The 18,196-nt window shown below is 50.4% G+C and overlaps 1 long non-coding RNA gene across 1 annotated transcript in view; it reads left to right on the forward strand.

The window, feature by feature from the left end:
* The first annotated feature begins 17,830 nt into the window (after positions 1–17,830).
* Positions 17,831–18,196, forward strand: part of LOC142838474 (uncharacterized) — a 36,114-nt gene continuing 35,748 nt past the window's right edge. Inside the window, exon 1 of the long non-coding RNA XR_012908578.1 lies at positions 17,831–17,877. This is a non-coding gene — a long non-coding RNA (uncharacterized LOC142838474). The remainder of the gene's footprint in view (positions 17,878–18,196) is intronic.

The following is an 18,196-nucleotide window of genomic DNA, read 5'->3' on the forward strand; positions in this document are numbered from 1 at the left end:
CACCCTTCGTGGGGTCTGTGGTGGTGAAGGTCATGCAGCCAGGCTTCTGTACCTGGTCCCATGGACAGCAGACAAGGCAGCCTGGGCTTGCATCTGGGACTGGAGGGTGAGTAGGAGACCTGACACGGTTCCTTCCCTCTATACACGTTGTATTTGAGGCCATTTCTTGTGAGTGGAGAGATGCGGGAGCCATGCGCTCCTGGGGTGGCTAGGCGGCGGCATTTTCAGCTCACACGCGCTATGGCTGTCGGGAATCAGAGGCTCTGCGCTCAGCCCCAGGGGTGCTCCCCTCCCCTCAGTGCTTCTGTGGATGCGGAAGATGCAGGAAGTGCCGTAATCCTGTTACCGTCTTTCCTACACAGGAATCTAAAACCCTGTTCCGCAAGAGCACCAGGGAACGCAATGGATGCCAAGCCAGAGGCTTAGCACCAGAGCTGGAGGACTTGTGGGTCCTCACTTGCTCCCTAGCACGCTTGCGCCCATGCTTATCCCTGAAGGATAAATGTGGGAAAGGCTCATCTCTACCCCAGGCCTCCCCATTCACCTGTTCTTTTCCCTGCCCAAGGCTGACTTCCTATCTTCATGGGGCCCAGTTGCTCCCCCCTCTTCCACACGTGCCCCTCTCATTTGACACCCCCTCCATTCATTTATCACTCTCCTCTTAAGAAGAGAGCACTCTTGTCAAGTGGAATTTCTTCAGATCGATGCTTTGCATCTGTATCCTCCTGGGCCCCTCTCAGTCTTGGCATAGGCTGGCTTCCTTGGTGGTGTCTCCACCTGGAGTCTCCAGACACGGAGAGCTGGGCGTGGTTCCAAGGCCGCTGACCTGCAGACACAGCCTTGCACATCAGCCGTCTGTCTCCCGCCCTCTTTCTCCCGAGTCTGTCTGGGGCTACCACTTGCGGTCACTGTCTGTGGTTGCCCTTTCTTACTCTCTTGTGGGAAGCTCTCGATAGAGTGCTTCCTGACTGTTCGCTTCACAGGCACCAGGCAAAAACCCAAGGGCGGGCAGCGTGTAGACTCTAAAGAATGCTAGGGGGTGCCAAGGAGACGGCTCAGACAGTAAGGGCGCTTGTTGCCGAGTGTGACACCCTGAGCCCCATCCTTGGGATCCACACGGTAGGAGAGAACCAATCAATGCCTGCAAATTGTCTTCTCATCTACTACTACCACACACACACACACACACACACACACACACACACACACACACACACACAGAGGAGAAAATGTAAAAATGAAAAATAATACTGAGATAATTAGGGGAGAACACTGATGGGGAAGTTGCTTGCGATATTAAGTAGGAAATTAAGCCGAGAATAGAGGCTTATGCCGGCAATCCCAGCACTTAGGAAGCTTAAGGAAGAGGATTATTGTGCACTCAGAGTCAGCCTGGACTACATAGTAACTTCCAGACCAGGTTGGGCTTCAGACGGAGACCCTGCTTCAAACCCGAGCCTCATCCTACCACCCGTGATTCTATGGCCGGGTGTCCGCCGCGCTGAACCCCGGGTGTATCTCCTTCCAGGCTTTCTTGTCGCACGTATACAGCGCTGCAGCTGTGAGTCTGTCCCGTCCACACCTGGAAGCTTTGTGCGAGTACAGGGAGGCTTCGTTCTTGTGTGGCTTGTGGCGTGGAATCTCCGCTCTGGGAGGGCAAAGGTCATTCCGGCTTCCTACAGGCCGTCCGATTCTAGACCAGACCAGGCCGTCTTCCTCTTCTGCTCTGAGAACTGGCCATTTCCTTTGTGTTCCATCAACTTCAAGCCCAAAGCCAGGCAGAGCTCTCCTTGCAGGCACTCCTGTGTAGTAGCGCTACTTCCGCTTATTATTTGCTCTGGAACACTGCCTCCACCTGGCTGTGAGCTGCAAGTACAGCCTAGATCCCACCTCTTTGGAGCAGAGAGCCCACCTTCTTTCCTCTGTTTCTGGACGGTCCACTTTTGTTGCTGTTCCTATGTGTTCCCATTCAGGACCTTTTAAATGCTTTTCTCTTTCACAGAAAGGCCCAGAGGCTCTTGGCTCTTGCTTGCCGGCCCAAGCTGGTTGGTGCATGCAGGTGGCCACATCCTTTGGATTACCCGAGAGCATCTGGCCTAGTATGGTCACGGGAGGGCAGGGGAAGGCATGGGGTTCTCCAGACAAAGTCAGTATCCCTTTCAGCTGTGAATGAAGCCTGGAAGATTCTAGAAGAACCTGTCTTCTCTGCCTGATAATGCTTTCCAGTGCAGGGCATGACTTGGCTCCAGATATGTCAGCTACCCTATTGTCCCGCGTGCTGAAGGTTTTGCCTATGGCATGAATGTCACATATCCCTTGTCTCTCTCCATGAGCCAACCCCAGTATCTTCCTCCACCTAGAACCTTTTCCCTCCTGGTCGTTTGTCCTGAATTCTTTCAGCATAAGGCATTCCTGCCAGCACAGCCCTGAGGCCCCTCGAGCCCCCAGGGCCGTTGCTCTCCAGCCTCCTCATGCTGTCCCCTTAGCACAGGGCTGTCTGTTTGTCTGTCTGTTCCATGCGTTTGACATAACAGAACAACCTGCCCAACTAGTGACCAGCGCTTGCCAGGTCCCACGGTGACACCCAGCAGCTAGTGTCTGGGAGGGGCGGATAGGGACTTGAGTACATGAACTAGCATGTCTCTCTGCAGCAGTGGACACCCCACCCAGGGCTGGGAAAGGAGTTAGGAGACAAAGACTGGCCATGGGGCTTCGTAGTTTTATTTTTCCTCTGGCCTGGGGCTTCCCCAGTGCCAGGGGTGCTACTTCCATCTGCTTTACTTTAAACCAGAAGAATGGAAACCGCTGCAGGCAGGGGTTGGGACGAGTGGGCTCTGGTTCTTCCACGGCCCCCTCCTGGGGACATCGGTTGTCTGCATCTACCCTTGTTTCCCAGCCATTGGCTCAGGGCAGGAGGTCAGAGGTCCCCAGGTGCGGAGTAACAGGTCACCTGCTTTCGTACCTTGGGAGCAGCCTGTGGATCACAGCCCACACGGGACATGGCCTGCTCCACCTGGGTGTTTTCTGCAGACTGGAAAGCTGACTAGCAAGTGGTGGGATACAGCGGTAAGTGAGGGGACACAGAGGGACTTTTTCTAGGGAGAATAGGTGGTACAGGCTATTCCATGGCTCCGTTAGGATACCACCCAAGGGACATTACTTGAGGGGCCCTTTAATCAGGCTAGAAGGAAGCCCTTAAATTGTTGGATTTAATGGGCGGGGCAGGTTCCCTATAAAATGCTGTGACCTGGCACTTCGGGGTCACAGGGTAGGAAGAGATGTGCAGAGGAAGTGTGGACAGGGGCTCTGTGATGAGATGGCTTGGCCTTGGTAGGAATTTACCACCCTAGGCTGGGGATGTCAACACCAGGCCTGGGACAGCTTGAGCTGTTGGAGGAGTCCCTGCTCTCTGGCTGGGCTCCCTGTGTGAAGTCTGGTCTGTGTTTGGGGAAAGGGGGCATAAGGCTGGAAGAAGGAGATCTATTTTCTGTCCTGCCTCGCTCCTGGCTTTGGTCCCAGAAACTCTGTCAGGCTGCGTGTCCTGAAGATCAGACGAGGGGACCGGTAAAATGTGAAAGACGGCCAAGCTCCACACTGACTCCCTAGCTGTTCCAGTAGACTCTGCTTCCTCTAGCCCCCGCCCCTTCCCCTAATCGAATGCACAGGACCAAATGCAACTTAATTAGGAGGATTATGTGTCTTATAAATTTAATGTTTAATATTCAAGCTGCCGCTCCCCCCCCAGCATATTTATTAAAGATGTCCTGAGGGGAATGTTAATGGACCATGACGTCATAAATATTTAGATCAAAGACGCCGGAGGCAGGGAAGAGGCAAGAGAAGAAACTAGATCACTCTAAAACCTAGAAAGGAATTAAAGTTTTCTCCTGGATTGAGTTTGTAGTGGAGGCTGCTGGGACTTTCTGACTGGAGCGAGATATGCCATCAAGATGGAGAACTGTAAGCTGGTCATCTGGAAGCAGCCTCGGGGATATCTCCGCATGCAGGTGCCTCGGAGGCTGTGTCCCTGTCAGATGTCAAAACAACATTTGGATGGAGGGAAGACGGCTCTCCTGGAGTTTTGCAGAGGCGGACACACTCATCCCCAGACCCCAGGAAGAATTCGTTGGTGTCTGGACCCCTTGTCTTCTTACTCCTCCAGTCTCGACTGGTTCACAGCCCTCTCTCCCCCGATGGAATTGGTCTACTGAGCAATTTGGATGCAGAGGAACCAGGGATGAATTTCCCACACTACTTCCTGGGAACATCACAAACCGAGGTTCCCAGCTGGATGTGGACTAGATCAATCTAGTCATGCCGTTCTGCATCCAGTTCAGAACTTTGGTTCTCCCTCAGCTCTGCAAGGCTTGACCTCTTGGAGTGCTGAGCGAGGGCTGGCATTTCCAGGTCAGGAGCCTACCCGCTGCTGCTGTGGAAGTTACCTCTCTGCTGCCCGCATGGGCAAAGATGTCCTACAGACTCAGGGGCACCAGTTGGGCACTTCCATCAGGCAGCCCCTTTCAGAGGCACTCTTAGCCTTCAGGAATGTTTCTGTTAGAACCTTGTTCACCTCACCGGGATTCCTTTCTTTCCTTTGAAAACACGGCTTACCTTTATTTATGTATATAAATGAGTGAGAAAGATCTAAGCTGGGATTTGAAGGCTGTGTAGAATTCAGCTAGACTAGGGAGTGAGCGGCACCGTCAGGATGCTGTGTGTGCAGGTGCGGAGGGCAGAAGTCTGTTTGATCATCGGGAATCACAGTAAGTGCAGAGAATGGATCAGAGGGCGGGGCAGGGTTTGAGGGCTGAGGAGGAAGGAGGAGTTGAGACTGGAGAGACGATCAGACATGATGACAGAGGGCTTGACGCCAAGAAAGGACTTCACTGCCGTGGGGAAAAAAAGGCGGTTCCCAGTGAGTGTCACTGAGGCTCATAGAGTCCATTTGCAGTGACCAAACCGCTCTCATGGATGGAGAAGAGATGGCAGGGTCCTGCCTTGCAGTCAGGCAGACCAGTAGTGGGCTACTTTCCCGCTCTCTGGTCCTACTGCCACTAAGTGAGTCCAGCACAGATAAACAGAACACTTGGGCTGAGTGGGTAGCAGACAGCACCAGAGAAAGGCAGGCATCTTTGAGAAACATCAAGCATCTTGTATATTTACTCTAATTCCATATTGTGGGAAAACCCAGAAATCCCCACAAGGGATTTCTGCCAGTGACCTGTGCCCAACATGTTTACCAGCCTCGAGGGTGTGCCCCTGCCAAAACTGGAGCGTGCAGACCCACGTCCTTAAGCACTGGAGTCAAGGCTTAATAATTGTGGCTGAGCCGCTATAGCAACTCAAATCAAGTTGGGTGTTGGTGTGGCAGAAGGCAAGGGATAGAGGTGAAACACGTGATGAGCAAAGGGGCTTGTGGCTCTGACCCAGAGCAGAGGAAGGGGCTGCGGGATCTCTCTGTGTGATGGGCAAAGAGGCCAGGCGGCTGGGGCGGGGGTGTCCTGACTGAAGTGTGTGATGACAATGGCAGCTGGAAACAGATGGCACCAGGGCCGTGGGGTCTGTGAGCCCCTCAAGACACGCCTGAGAATCCTGAGATCTGAAAGAGAAGGAGGGAGCTATGGATGCGGGAGATGGGTAGCCAGTCATAGTGGGTATTATCCTTGGCGACCATGAGGGAGCCCTATGGCTGGGGTTGAGGGCTTATGAGGGGTAACCTGTGCAGTTTTCTGAGCATGTCCTGAAGACACTAAGGATCCCAACCTTCTTTTGCCTGCTGCTTTACAGTAAACTGGAGCCTGGTGTCCTGAGGACACCCTCCTCCTGTCTCTGCCCTTCCAGGGAACTTACAGCAGAGTCCTGGGGACCCCTCCTCCTGCCCAGATCCTCCTAGTGAACTTACAACCTGGGGTCATAGCTTAGTAGGGTTACTATTATGATGAGAGGCCACGGCCAAAGCAAGCTTGGGAGGAAAAGGTTTATTTGGCTTATGCAGCCACATTGCTGTTCATCACCATGGGAAGTCAGGACAGGAACTCAGATAGAAAAGGAACCTGAAGGCAGAAGCTGACACAGAGGCCATGGAGCGCTGCTGCTTCCTGGTTTGCTCCCCATGACTTGCTCAGCCTGCTTTCTTATAGAACCCAGGACCTCCAGCCCAGGGATGGCACCACCCACAATGGGCTGGGTCCTCCCCATCAATCATCACTAATTCAGAAAATGCCCTACAGCCTTGCATACAGCTGGATCTAATGGAGGTATTTTCTTAATTGAGGTTTTCTCCTCTCAGGTGACTCTAGCTTGTGTCAAGATGACATAAAACTAGCCAGGACAGGTCACTGCAATCCTCTTCTCTTATTTACATCCTTCGGATGAGTCTGGCATATGGAGTTTTAGGGACCACCCTTGTCCTCACCCCTCATTGACTTCGAAGCACAGGGTTCTAGAGACCTCCCCATTCTGCTCCTTGCCTCTCAGTGACCTTGAAGCACAGGGTCCCGGAGACTTTCCCCCGGGCTCTGTCCTCTTGTCTGCACTCATCACTAGCCCTGTGGAGGATTGTAGTGACATTATGGTGGGAAAGTCTGAAACAGAAGTGACCAGTGTCTGGAACCCACAGTCTCAGAGTTCCTTCCTACTCTATTCCTAGGTTGTCAGTCTCTTTTTTTTTTCTCTTAGTGTACAGCTTAAGTTGATAAATGAGAAAAGAAGGGTGAGGAGCTGACACCCAATGTTGTTCTTATTTGCAACCCATTTGCAGGGTCTGCCATGAGCTAGGCTTGATGAGCGAGAGTGTGATAGTTCTGCCGGGCCAGGTGTGCCTCACCTGGGAGCCTCTGGGATGGAGACCCAGCTTGGTTTTGGGATGGACTGTGTATTTTATACACTTATAATAGCCTTGTAAAATAGCTCAGTGCTTCCTTGGGGGCAGAGACCGACATGATTCTCAAATATAAATCTGGATTTATATCTGCAGGATGTGATACAGGGAACAGGAAAGTAGGGACCCCCCGCCAATGCCTGAAACGGTCTTAAGTTCCTGTGATTGACATCCTGAGGTCAATGAGCAGCCAGGCTACTCCATGGAGGTGGGCACCTGTGTGGGAAGCAGAGGGGGAGGTGACGACCTCGGCCTGGCTGAGTACCTGTTCTGCAGGAGTGTGTTTGTGCGCACTGGCATAGACATTGTTGGTAATGCCCACTGCACAGACCCGGAAAACCAAAACCAACTGGCCAAAACTGTCAGAGAAGACAGAAAGGGAAAAGAAATAACTCCCAGTTTTGAAACAACAGCAACCTAACAGTTATTATCAATTCATAAAGGAAAGGCTGTTTCACTAGGGACTATGCCAAGGAAGAGACAACTTCAGAAAAAAAGGATAAATTACCAAGCAAGGTCAGTTATATGTACACACCTCCCAAGCTACAAACACACTCCAGCACACCAAACACAACATTTACCACCCTACCACATACCCCAACCCACAAGACCCCTACTCCACCGCGCTATGTAACTAACTCCATCACACACCCTGCCCCACCCTTTCACACCATATACTGTACCCTACTCATGCTACATCCCATGTCTAGGTCCGGGGATATGGAGAGAGACGAGGGAAAGGTTTGCTGGAAACACCTCTGGTCTGAGACACTTGCACTGCAGTGCCCAGGGGCAGGTAGGACTGGGGAATCTTTTCAAAGTAGACACGGCTACTGTGTTGTGGAATAGAATATTTGTTTGACTATGTATAGATGTGTTGCCAAATAATTGTTTAACTACATCAAGATATGTTGCATTTGTTTAACTACATAAAGATGTGTTGCTGCTTTGCATTGCCTGACTAAGGCACCTGGTGGGTCTAATAAGAAGCTGGACGGCTAATAGCTAGGCAGAAGAGGGATAGGTGGGGCTGGCAGGCAGAGAGAAAAGAGGCAGTGGCCAGTCCACCAGTGGCCTGCCTGCTGGGGGGCAGTCAGACACGGAGGAAGCAGGAAAGTGGGATAGACAATATGTAGATGAGGTAAACGAGCCTCAGGGTGGCGCACAGATGAATAGAAATGGGTTAGTTTAAGTTTAGAAAAGCTAGCTGGAAACAAACCTAGGCTAAGGCAAAGCATCCATCGCTAATAATAAGTCTCCATTTTATGATTCGGGCGCTGGCGGTCCAAGAAAGCCTGAGATCCTACTTCTCATAAAGTGTCCCTTGTACACATGCAGATGCAGAAAAGAGATGCGGAAGAGTGAGAGTAACCGGTTACCCCCTGAAGGCCAGACAGGTGTCCCCGGAGAACAAACTCATCTGTCACACACCCTGGGTACCACTTTCTCATTGCTGTAGATAAACGGAGGACCTGAAGCAACTTAAGAGACAAAATGTTTGTTTTGGCTCCTGGCCCAGGGGCTCTCGACCATCATGGCCAGTAGGGAAGCATGGTGGCAGGAAGCGGGCAGCTACGGCAGGTGAATATGTCCCCAGCTGGGTGGATCAGGAAGCAGAGTGCAGAATTCAGGTCCTCAGGTGGCTTTCTCCTTTTCTTTTTTTGACTTAGCCCTGGACTCTCCAGCTCATGGTGCAAAGTCACCGATATTCAGGGTCAGTCTTCCCTCCTTAGGGTTAAATCTCCCTGGAAACATAACACCCTCATGGACACACCCAAAGGTATGCCTCAGTAATGTCTAAGATGTTTCTTAGTTTTTATTGTTGAGACTTACTTAGTTTGCTTTATGGGTATGAATGTTGTGCTGACGTGTATATATGAGCCCTGTCTGTACGCCTGGTCCCCTCAGGGGTCAGAAGAAGGCATCTGACCCCCTGAAACTGGGATTACAGATAGAATCATCCTATGAGTGCTGGGACTGAGCCCTGGTCCTGCAGGCACCGCCACTAGGGCCTCACCTCTCTAGGCCCTGAGTGTTCCCAAATTCAAGTTGACCAACTTACTCATCCCATTCTTTCCTGATGCCAATCCTGGCCGCTTCTCACTCCTGAAGAATAGACTGGATTTTCCAGTTTTGTAAGAAACTCTGCTCAAGTTGAAGGCCTGGGCACAACTTCATGAAGTTCAGAGGGACCTCAGCTGGGAAACCCAGGTCCAGAGCTCCCTGTAGCTGGGAAGCCTGCTCCCTGACTTTTGTCTGCTGGGTCTCTCCCTGATCTCAGGTGACAGACAGTTAACCAGCCTCCCTAGGGAAACACAGATCTCAGCTGCATCCCCGGCAGAGACTTTTCTCATGGCGGCTCCTTTATTTGTGGTTCCTAGCAGCTGACTTACTTTGTCTTTATGTGCTTTTATGGTGAACTCCGACCACGTCTCAAGTGGGAAAATGGCCAGCAAAACCTCAATTTCCTCCAAACAGAGATTCTGAATCATCCATGAAATGAAAGCTTGTTCCTTTGAAAGATCTTTAATCGAAGCACAGTGCAGAGGTGGCAGCGGGGGCATTTGGATTCTTGGTGGTTCCAGGAACAAAACCCTTCAGTATATTGGGACCCACAGAATAAAAGTGAACCAGGGCCCGCGCGTCTGGCTAGCTCATGTATTTATACATACATATTCACATGTGTGTATGTGTGCTGATCTGGGTTGAGGGGGACAGGGAGACTTAAGGGGACAGCTACTTTTCATTCTGCCACTGAAGAACTCTGGTCATTAAGGTGGGACCTTGGACAGGTCACTTCAGTGGTGTGGGCGTCATTCATGAGATGGACGTGGAGACGTGTTTCTAGGTTCTAAGGCGGGAAACAGAAGCTGCTCCGGGTGCCGACAAAAAAAGATTTTATAAAGAGAAATAGGTCTATGTATCACCAGCTGGGCAAGAGGAAAGGACTCGAAGGCCCCCAGGCTAGGGAACTGCTGCTGGCCACAGGGTCACCATCACAGTGCCTCATAGTCCTGAAGCTAGCGACAAGTGCACGGACCACTGCCAGCGCTGGTTGTCCACCTACAGTGCTCTCGCTCCTCTGGAGAGGGGTGCCATCACCCAGGCTGCAGCCCCCAGGCCTGGAATCAATATCTCAGTAGGCAGATGTTGAGCAGCATCTCAGCAGGGTCTGGGGAGTGTCTCAGTTCTGCAGCGGCTGGAGGTGGGAGAGTGGAAAGCAAAGGGAGACTCCGCCTGAGCATCAGGTACAATCCTTTTCTCCCAAGTTCCATGACTTTGGTGGCGATTCTGTCCCTGGAGAGTCTCACTAAATGTAGCATGTTTAAAAAAGATGGTCTCTTGTATTCCGGGATGGCCTTGAATTTATTATGTAGTCAAAGATGGCCCTGGACAAATTATCCTCTTGTCCCACCTTCCCCGTTGCTTGTGGGAGTATATGCATGTGCAACCGTGCCCGGTTTATGTGGCGCTGTGGCTCCCACCCAGAGCTTTGCACACACTGGGAAGGCATTCTACCCATTGAGATACAGCTCCTGCCTCAGAAATTCCACTTTTCGAAGAGTCCACGGTTCATATCACTGACCTTGCCACATTTTGCCCAGCTAGCCCCCTGTACGTGACCCACATCCTCCAAGGGGCAAAGTTTCCTGCAGGCTGGTGACATTATAATGCTCCCAAGTGTCACTTTTGGGACTGGAGAGGCTCAGGAGGGAACCTGCCAGCTTTGATCTCTTCCCATAGTTCTCCTCACCCCAAATCTCATCCTTAAGTAAGATTAAAGATCAGAATTTTAGGAGCTTGGGGATGGCTTAGTTGCTAGGGCACTTGTTGAGTTTGGATCTCCAGAGCTGGGTGGGTGTAGTGGCTACCTGAAATCCAGCACTCAGGAAATGAAGATGGAATCCTGGGGGGGGGGCAGGGGATCCCTGGGGCAAGCTGGCTAGACCAGGTTACAGTGATAGATTCTGTTTCAATAAATAAGGTGGAGGGCGATCAAGAAAGACACCCAACATTAACCTCTGCCTTCCAAACGTGTAACACATGTGCACATGCATCTGAACATGCATGGACATACATGCCCATGCCAAAAAATAGAATTGGAGGAGCAGAGACAAAGTCCAGGGAATGACAAGGGTTCTCTGCATTCACACAAAGGCCTTGGACCCATTACTGAGGCACTCAGGGCCCTCCCCTCCAGCAGGCTGTGATTCAGCAGGGCTCCGAGTGTAGGCAGCAGGGAGAAGCAGGGGCTCCGTTCTCTGTCTCCCCTCTCTGCTTCCTTGGCCCCCAGAGCAACGCGAGATAATGAGCAGAGCAGAGGGCAGGAGCCTGCTGATGCCGTTGCCTTCTAAGGAGTGGGGGACAGAAAGGAGGAACGGCATTTAAACACTGTTTGATGAGAAACCTTCCCTGTGCCTGCATCCGTCCTCCAAATTGGCACTAATTGCCGCCTCCTCCTGCCACACCTGTCGGCAGAGCAGCGGGAAGGGACAAGCTGCCTCTCCTTCAACAGCCGCTTCCACTTCCAAGTTGCACGGTGACAAGTAGGGGACAGTGGGGGGTATAACTGAGGTAAGGGGGCTGTGGTGGGAACCTGGGGGCACGTGGAAGGCTCTAGTTCCCCCCCCACACCACCCTGTTGCCCCTTGAATCTGTACTTCTCCTTCTGTGAAAGGGAAGCAGGCTTCCTTTTTGGATAGACAGCGGCATTCAGAAGTTAAGTGGCAGCTCAGTGTGTGAGCTCCTGCGTGGCTCTCTCTCTGGCTGGGATCCTGAGTCTGGTCTTCGGGCACAGCTGGTTATCAACATGGACTATACAGGCGAGAAGACGTCAGGAGATGGGCCCCTATTTGGATGAAGACTTTTATAGACTTAAAGGAGCCCATAGGTCTTAGTGGGTAAGAGCCCCAGATGCATCAAGAGAGCCGAAGGCTACCTCAGAACAGTGGCCAGGAGAAGTAGTTTGGTCTCAGTTCTATCCTGTCACCTCTTTGGGCCAGTGGTCTCTTCACTCTCCACGGGAGGGTAGAAGCATTCCATCTTGGCTTCCGTGGCCTGAGGTTCTAAGTCTTCCATGTACCTGTCCCCTCCTTCTCCACCCCCCCATTCTCTCTCTTCTTCTCCTCCATCCCCCTCCCCCCAAGGTCATATGTTCTTTCTGGGTTTCTTTTCTGTTTTGATTACTTTAAAAATGGTTTTATGCTTATTTCTCTCTCTCTCTCTCTCTCTCTCTCTCTCTCTCTCTCTCTCTCTCTTTCTCTCTTCGTGTGTGTGTGTGTGTATGTGTGTGTGTGTATGTGTGTGTGTGCCGCATGTGTGCATGAAGCCAAGAAGATCGGAAGAGGATGCTCGGTCTCCTGGAGCTGGAATTATATGTGATTGTGAACTGCCCAACATGGGTGCTGGGAACTGAAATCAGGTCTTTCTGAAGAGCAACAGGGGATGTTAACATCTGGACCATTTCAACACCCCCTGTTTTGCCTTTTTGAGACAGGGTCTCATGTAGTTCGGGCTGCCCTTGCTCTCGCTACAGCTATCAAGGCGAAGATAGCCTTCATTCCTCACCTTCTTGCCTCTGCCTCCCAAGCTCTGAGATTACAGACATGAATCACCACACCCAGTCATTTTTGCTCTTTCTTGGGGGCTTTGCAAGGTGGTCTATGAGCACCAACAAAGAACCCCTTTTACAGTTGGGAAAGAGCCCGGATGTGCACTGAATACCCAGACGGATGTTGTTATTCAGCAGGAAGAAAGAAGAGGGAGCAAGCAAAGGGAGAAGATATTGTTTGGGTACAATCTGTGTTTGCAATTTTCCACATCGGTTCTTTTTATGAACACTCCAAAAACAAGACAACAGCAGCGGCTGATTCAATATGCGCCATGCAGGAAAACAATAAGGAAAAAAAAATAAGGGTTTTTAATAAGCACTTGGAAAGGCTGTAATTAAATCTCGGGCTCTGTTTGGAAAACAAGAATCTCATTTAGTGCTTTTGCCCCTGTGCTCCCTAACATCTGCACCCGTGTTTTCTGCTGGGCAATTACCGCGTCCTCGGTGGCTTGATTAACAAATACAGGTGCAGATTTGCTCGGGAAGGAGAACCTGGGATGGAAGTTGGGGCGATGGCAGGGGGCTGTGGGAGCTGGCAAGATTTGGCTGCCCCCAACAGGTGTCTCGTGGACTTAGGGGAGCCTGAGAAAGAAGAATTGCTGGCTATGGGGAAGGAAGAGGGTAGGGAGGGGAGACACTTTTTCCTTCCCTGCCTGCTTTTCTTAGATTCCCTTTCTACCAAGGAGCCAGGGCTAATGGAAGAGGAGGTCTTTTCTGGCTTAGGAGACAGGGACGTCTCAAACCCCTTAACTAGCCTGAAGTGGCAGCACACACTACACACTTGGGAAGTGGAGGCAAGAAGATATAGAGTTCGAGGCCATGTTCAATTACATATGGAGTTCAAAGCCAGCCTGGGTAACATAAAAACCTGGTTAAAAAACAAGATCAAAACCAAAACCAACCAACCAAGCAAACAAACAAATTAGTCACAAAACCAAAACCCAACCAAGTAACCCACCAATTAACCATCCAAACGACCAAATGACCAAAGAAGAAGGGACTTCTGGAAAGACAGCGGGAGCCTGGTGACTGGGGATTGTGTGTTCCCAGGGATTTTTTCTTTGCAGGAAAATCTCTGAGTTACATAGGATGGGCTTTTCTCCCACACCTGTTGCCTTTAAAAGCATCTGCCTCTGTCATAGGCCTCTGCCTGTCCCTGAGGGACCCCAGACCTTCTGTTTGTCACCTGTGGCCACTGCCATGCTGAATTCTTTCCAGGTTACTAATGTTGGTGCCTAGCTCTGTTTTCTGTAAAGGGGAACAGAGGCACCAAGGTTAGGTAGCACCCTGAAGCTGATGTAGGCAGTAGGGTGTATGGGGTTAGCTCTCTGCACCCAGGCATCTGGTTTCAGAACTCTCACTGCCTACCCCACCTCCTTGCTCCTTCTGCTTGTGCAGCAGAGACTTTTCCTGCTCCATCTTCTAGGGCCTAGTCCTCAGGCTCTTAACAGAAGGCCTGCTGGGAGAGAGGGGAAGAGCGCCTATGTTTTGCCTTTAGACTCTTCGTTTTCCTGAAGGCCACTGTCCCAGTGATGTGGTCTTAGGGCATGAGTTCATAGCACATGATTATCTGCAAGCTTGGGCAGGAATGCCAAACCCTAAAGCCTTTTCTGGGTGGTTTCAAATCTTTGGAAAAGATTTTTATTTCATTTTTGTGTGTATGAGTGTTTTGCCCACATATATATCTATGTACCACATGCATGCAGTGCCCAGAGAAGTCAGGAGAGGGCAATGGATCCCTTGGAACTGGAGCTCAGACAGTTGTAAGCTGCCATGTCGGTGGTGGGAATTGAACCCAGGTCCTCTGGAGGAGTGGCAAATACTCTAACTACTGAACTATCTCTCTAACCCTCCCCCCAAATCTTAATGCACCATTCAAATGTTCTCTACTGTGAAGACATAGACTTGTATGTTTTGTCTAAAGTCCAGGCCAAGTTGGCAGTACCCAGAAGGCTGGGAGAGCCTGCTGGCATCAATATTTGATTTATTGATGTGCTAGTTCCTTTTATGGCTCTCTAATACAGAGCTTGAATACTTTGGAAGGACTGTACTTTTCTTTCCAACCGTCCATGACTTCCAGAAAAGGATTCTTCCTCTCAGAGTCTCAAGGACAGATGGATTTCCTTCTAGAGATTGTGTCCAATTCCATGGTGCTGCCTTATGGCTTTGAGACCCTCCGCTCTTGTCACGGCTGTTCCCAGTGCGAGCCAGAAGCTGACTGGGGTCCTTCCTTCCCCAGTGTCACCTGACAGCTCCCTGTGCCAGCTGGATGCCCCTCTATTTGGTGTGTGTGCTCATGGTGACTCCCGTGCCTGGTGCCAGGCTCCTGGAGATTCTGGGATTCTGGGGGAGCCAGCCCCCACTAGCCAGTGTTTAGCACAGGATCTCCCACTTCCTGAGCTGGAGGAGGAAAGAGCTTGTGATACCCTGCTCCCTGCTGCCGCCTTTTCTGAGACTGCTGGGGCTGCTGTCACCCGTTGCTGCTGCTGCATTGCTGATGGGGCCTGCAGCTTTTGGAAGTGTTGTCTGAATCAACTCAACAAAGGAGGGAGGTAGGGAGAAGAGATGGGCGAGTCTCGCTCCAAATAAGGAGAGATCAATTAATATTCTTGGAACTAACTCTCTTAGCTGTATGTATCAGCCGCCATCAGGAAGCCAGTGCAAATGGCAAACCTCCAGCTAACGCCTGGAGCAGCAGGCCATTCCTTTCAAGCTGGGCTGCTCTGCTTGGGGGCAGTCTTGAGGAGCTGGCGCTTCCCCATTACCCTTACATGCTAATTGCAAACTTTGAAGAACACCTGAGGATGTCATTAATAACACCACCTGCCATGCATATTGGGCTCACTTCTGGGAGCTCCGATGACAGAGAATACATGATTTCATTTATTGTCATTGACACGCTGGATGGTGGCGCCTCCCCCAGCCCCTTGCAGATTCAGATCCAGAGGCCAGGGAGATCATTGCATGTTAATGACTAAATCAAGTTTCAGTCCCAAGCCATCACTCCTTTGTTGAATTTCCTTAACAGACTCTTGAAGGTAGGTGTCTTTAGAGAGACTTCCTGTCCCCGGGACTGTTTAGCATGCTGTCGGAGAAGGCGGGTAATACGTCTGCTGATTGCTTTCCAAGGTGGCTGCTAAGCTGCCGCCTGTGCCGGTTGGCTTCATGAGGGCTGTTGTTGAAGTACCAATGGTGGCCACACTCTTTTCCCAGGGTGCAGGTGGGTGGCAAGCCAGTCTACAGCTGTGGCTTTTACACTGTTTGCCAAGCCTGACTGCCAGTTTCTGCCTCATAGGTTCTGGCACACTGTCTTCACCAAGAGTCTGTAAAGGGTTCAACCATGATCAGCTATGATGAACCTGAGCGGACATGGCTCTCCCCTAGGTCAGTCTGTCTGAAACAAAGAATGTACCACTTGGGCATCAGATGCACTGGTAGTGGTTCAGATCCTGGCTAAAGAGAGGACCAGGAGTTCATCACTGACCACTCCTTTTCCATACCAACTCCTGTGCAGACCTGTGAGCAGTGACTTTTCCATGATACCACATTAAAAGTGATGATGTAGAATCAGGTGTGGCTCTCATTAGTATGAGCACTGTAGTAGATAATTTCCCATGGCTGTGACAAAAGCAAAGGAAGAGAGCAAGGGTTTATTCTGGCTCACAGTTTGTGGCATAGTTCATATGGTAGAGGAGACATGGTATAGTCCACATGGTAGAGGAGACATGGTATAGTCCACATGGTAGAGGAGACATGGTATAGTCCACATGGTATAGTCCACATGGTATAGTCCACATGGTATAGTCCACATGGTATAGTCCACATGGTAGAGGAGACATGGTATAGTCCACATGGTAGAGGAGACATGGTATAGTCCACATGGTAGAGGAGACATGGTATAGTCCACATGGTAGAGGAGACATGGTATAGTCCACATGGTAGAGGAGACATGGTATAGTCCACATGGTATAGTCCACATGGTAGAGGAGACATGGTATAGTCCACATGGTATAGTCCACATGGTATAGTCCACATGGTATAGTCCACATGGTATAGTCCACATGGTAGAGGAGACATGGTATAGTCCACATGGTAGAGGAGACATGGTATAGTCCACATGGTAGAGGAGACATGGTATAGTCCACATGGTAGAGGAGACATGGTATAGTCCACATGGTAGAGGAGACATGGTATAGTCCACATGGTAAAGGAGACATGGTATAGTCCACATGGTAGAGGAGACATGGTATAGTTCACACGGTAGAGGAGACATGGTATAGTCCACATGGTAGAGGAGACATGGTATAGTCCACATGGTAGAGGAGACATGGTATAGTCCACATGGTAGAGGAGACATGGTATAGTCCACATGGTAGAGGAGACATGGTATAGTCCACATGGTAGAGGAGACATGGTATAGTCCACATGGTAGAGGAGACATGGTATAGTCCACATGGTATAGTCCACATGGTAGAGGAGACATGGTATAGTCCACATGGTAAAGGAGACATGGTATAGTCCACATGGTAGAGGAGACATGGTATAGTCCACATGGTAAAGGAGACATGGTATAGTCCACATGGTAGAGGAGACATGGTATAGTCCACATGGTAGAGGAGACAGGGTATAGTCCACATGGTAGAGGAGACAGGGTATAGTCCACATGGTATAGTCCACATGGTAGAGGAGACATGGTATAGTCCACATGGTAGAGGAGACAGGGTATAGTCCACATGGTATAGTCCACATGGTAGAGGAGACAGGGTAGAGGAGACAGGGTATAGTCCACATGGTAGAGGAGACATGGTATAGTCCACATGGTAGAGGAGACATGGTATAGTCCACATGGTAGAGGAGACATGGTATAGTCCACATGGTAGAGGAGACAGGGTAGAGGAGACATGGTATAGTCCACATGGTAGAGGAGACAGGGTAGAGGAGACATGGTATAGTCCACATGGTAGAGGAGACAGGGTAGAGGAGACATGGTATAGTCCACATGGTAGAGGAGACAGGGTAGAGGAGACATGGTATAGTCCACATGGTAGAGGAGACATGGTATAGTCCACATGGTAGAGGAGACAGGGTAGAGGAGACATGGTATAGTCCACATGGTAGAGGAGACAGGGTATAGTCCACATGGTAGAGGAGACAGGGTATAGTCCACATGGTAGAGGAGACAGGTAACAGGAGTGTAAGGCAGCACCCACAGTCAAGATTCAGAAAAAGATAAATGTTGTTTCTCATTTCCTTTTTTCATTTTTATTTATTTCAGGACTCCATGCCACAGAGTGGTACCACCTACAGTTGGGACGGCTCTTCCTATCTCAATTATCCAATCTATAAACATCTCATAGTTATGCCTAGAAGTTTGTTTGTCTTCTAGGTAAGTCTAGATCCTACCAAGTTGATATCACTACCCATCCCAAATGCTGTTTGCGAAGCAAAGTTTGGAAGCAACATTACATATCAAAATTGTCAAAAGCAGCACTCTGTCTCCAGAATTCTCTGGGAAAGGCCAAGCATCTACATGCCTTATTATTATTTTTTTGTTTTAGTTTCTGTGTGGGCATGTAAGTGTGCCATGGCACATGCGTAGAGTTCAGAGGACAATTTGCAGGAGTTGATTCTCTCCTCCCACCATGTAGGTTGCAGAGACTCAAGAGCAGATCATCAGGCGTGGTAGCAAGTACCCACGGAGCGTC

Source organism: Microtus pennsylvanicus, chromosome 19 (assembly GCF_037038515.1).
Source record: "Microtus pennsylvanicus isolate mMicPen1 chromosome 19, mMicPen1.hap1, whole genome shotgun sequence".
Taxonomy (NCBI): Eukaryota; Metazoa; Chordata; class Mammalia; order Rodentia; family Cricetidae; genus Microtus; species Microtus pennsylvanicus.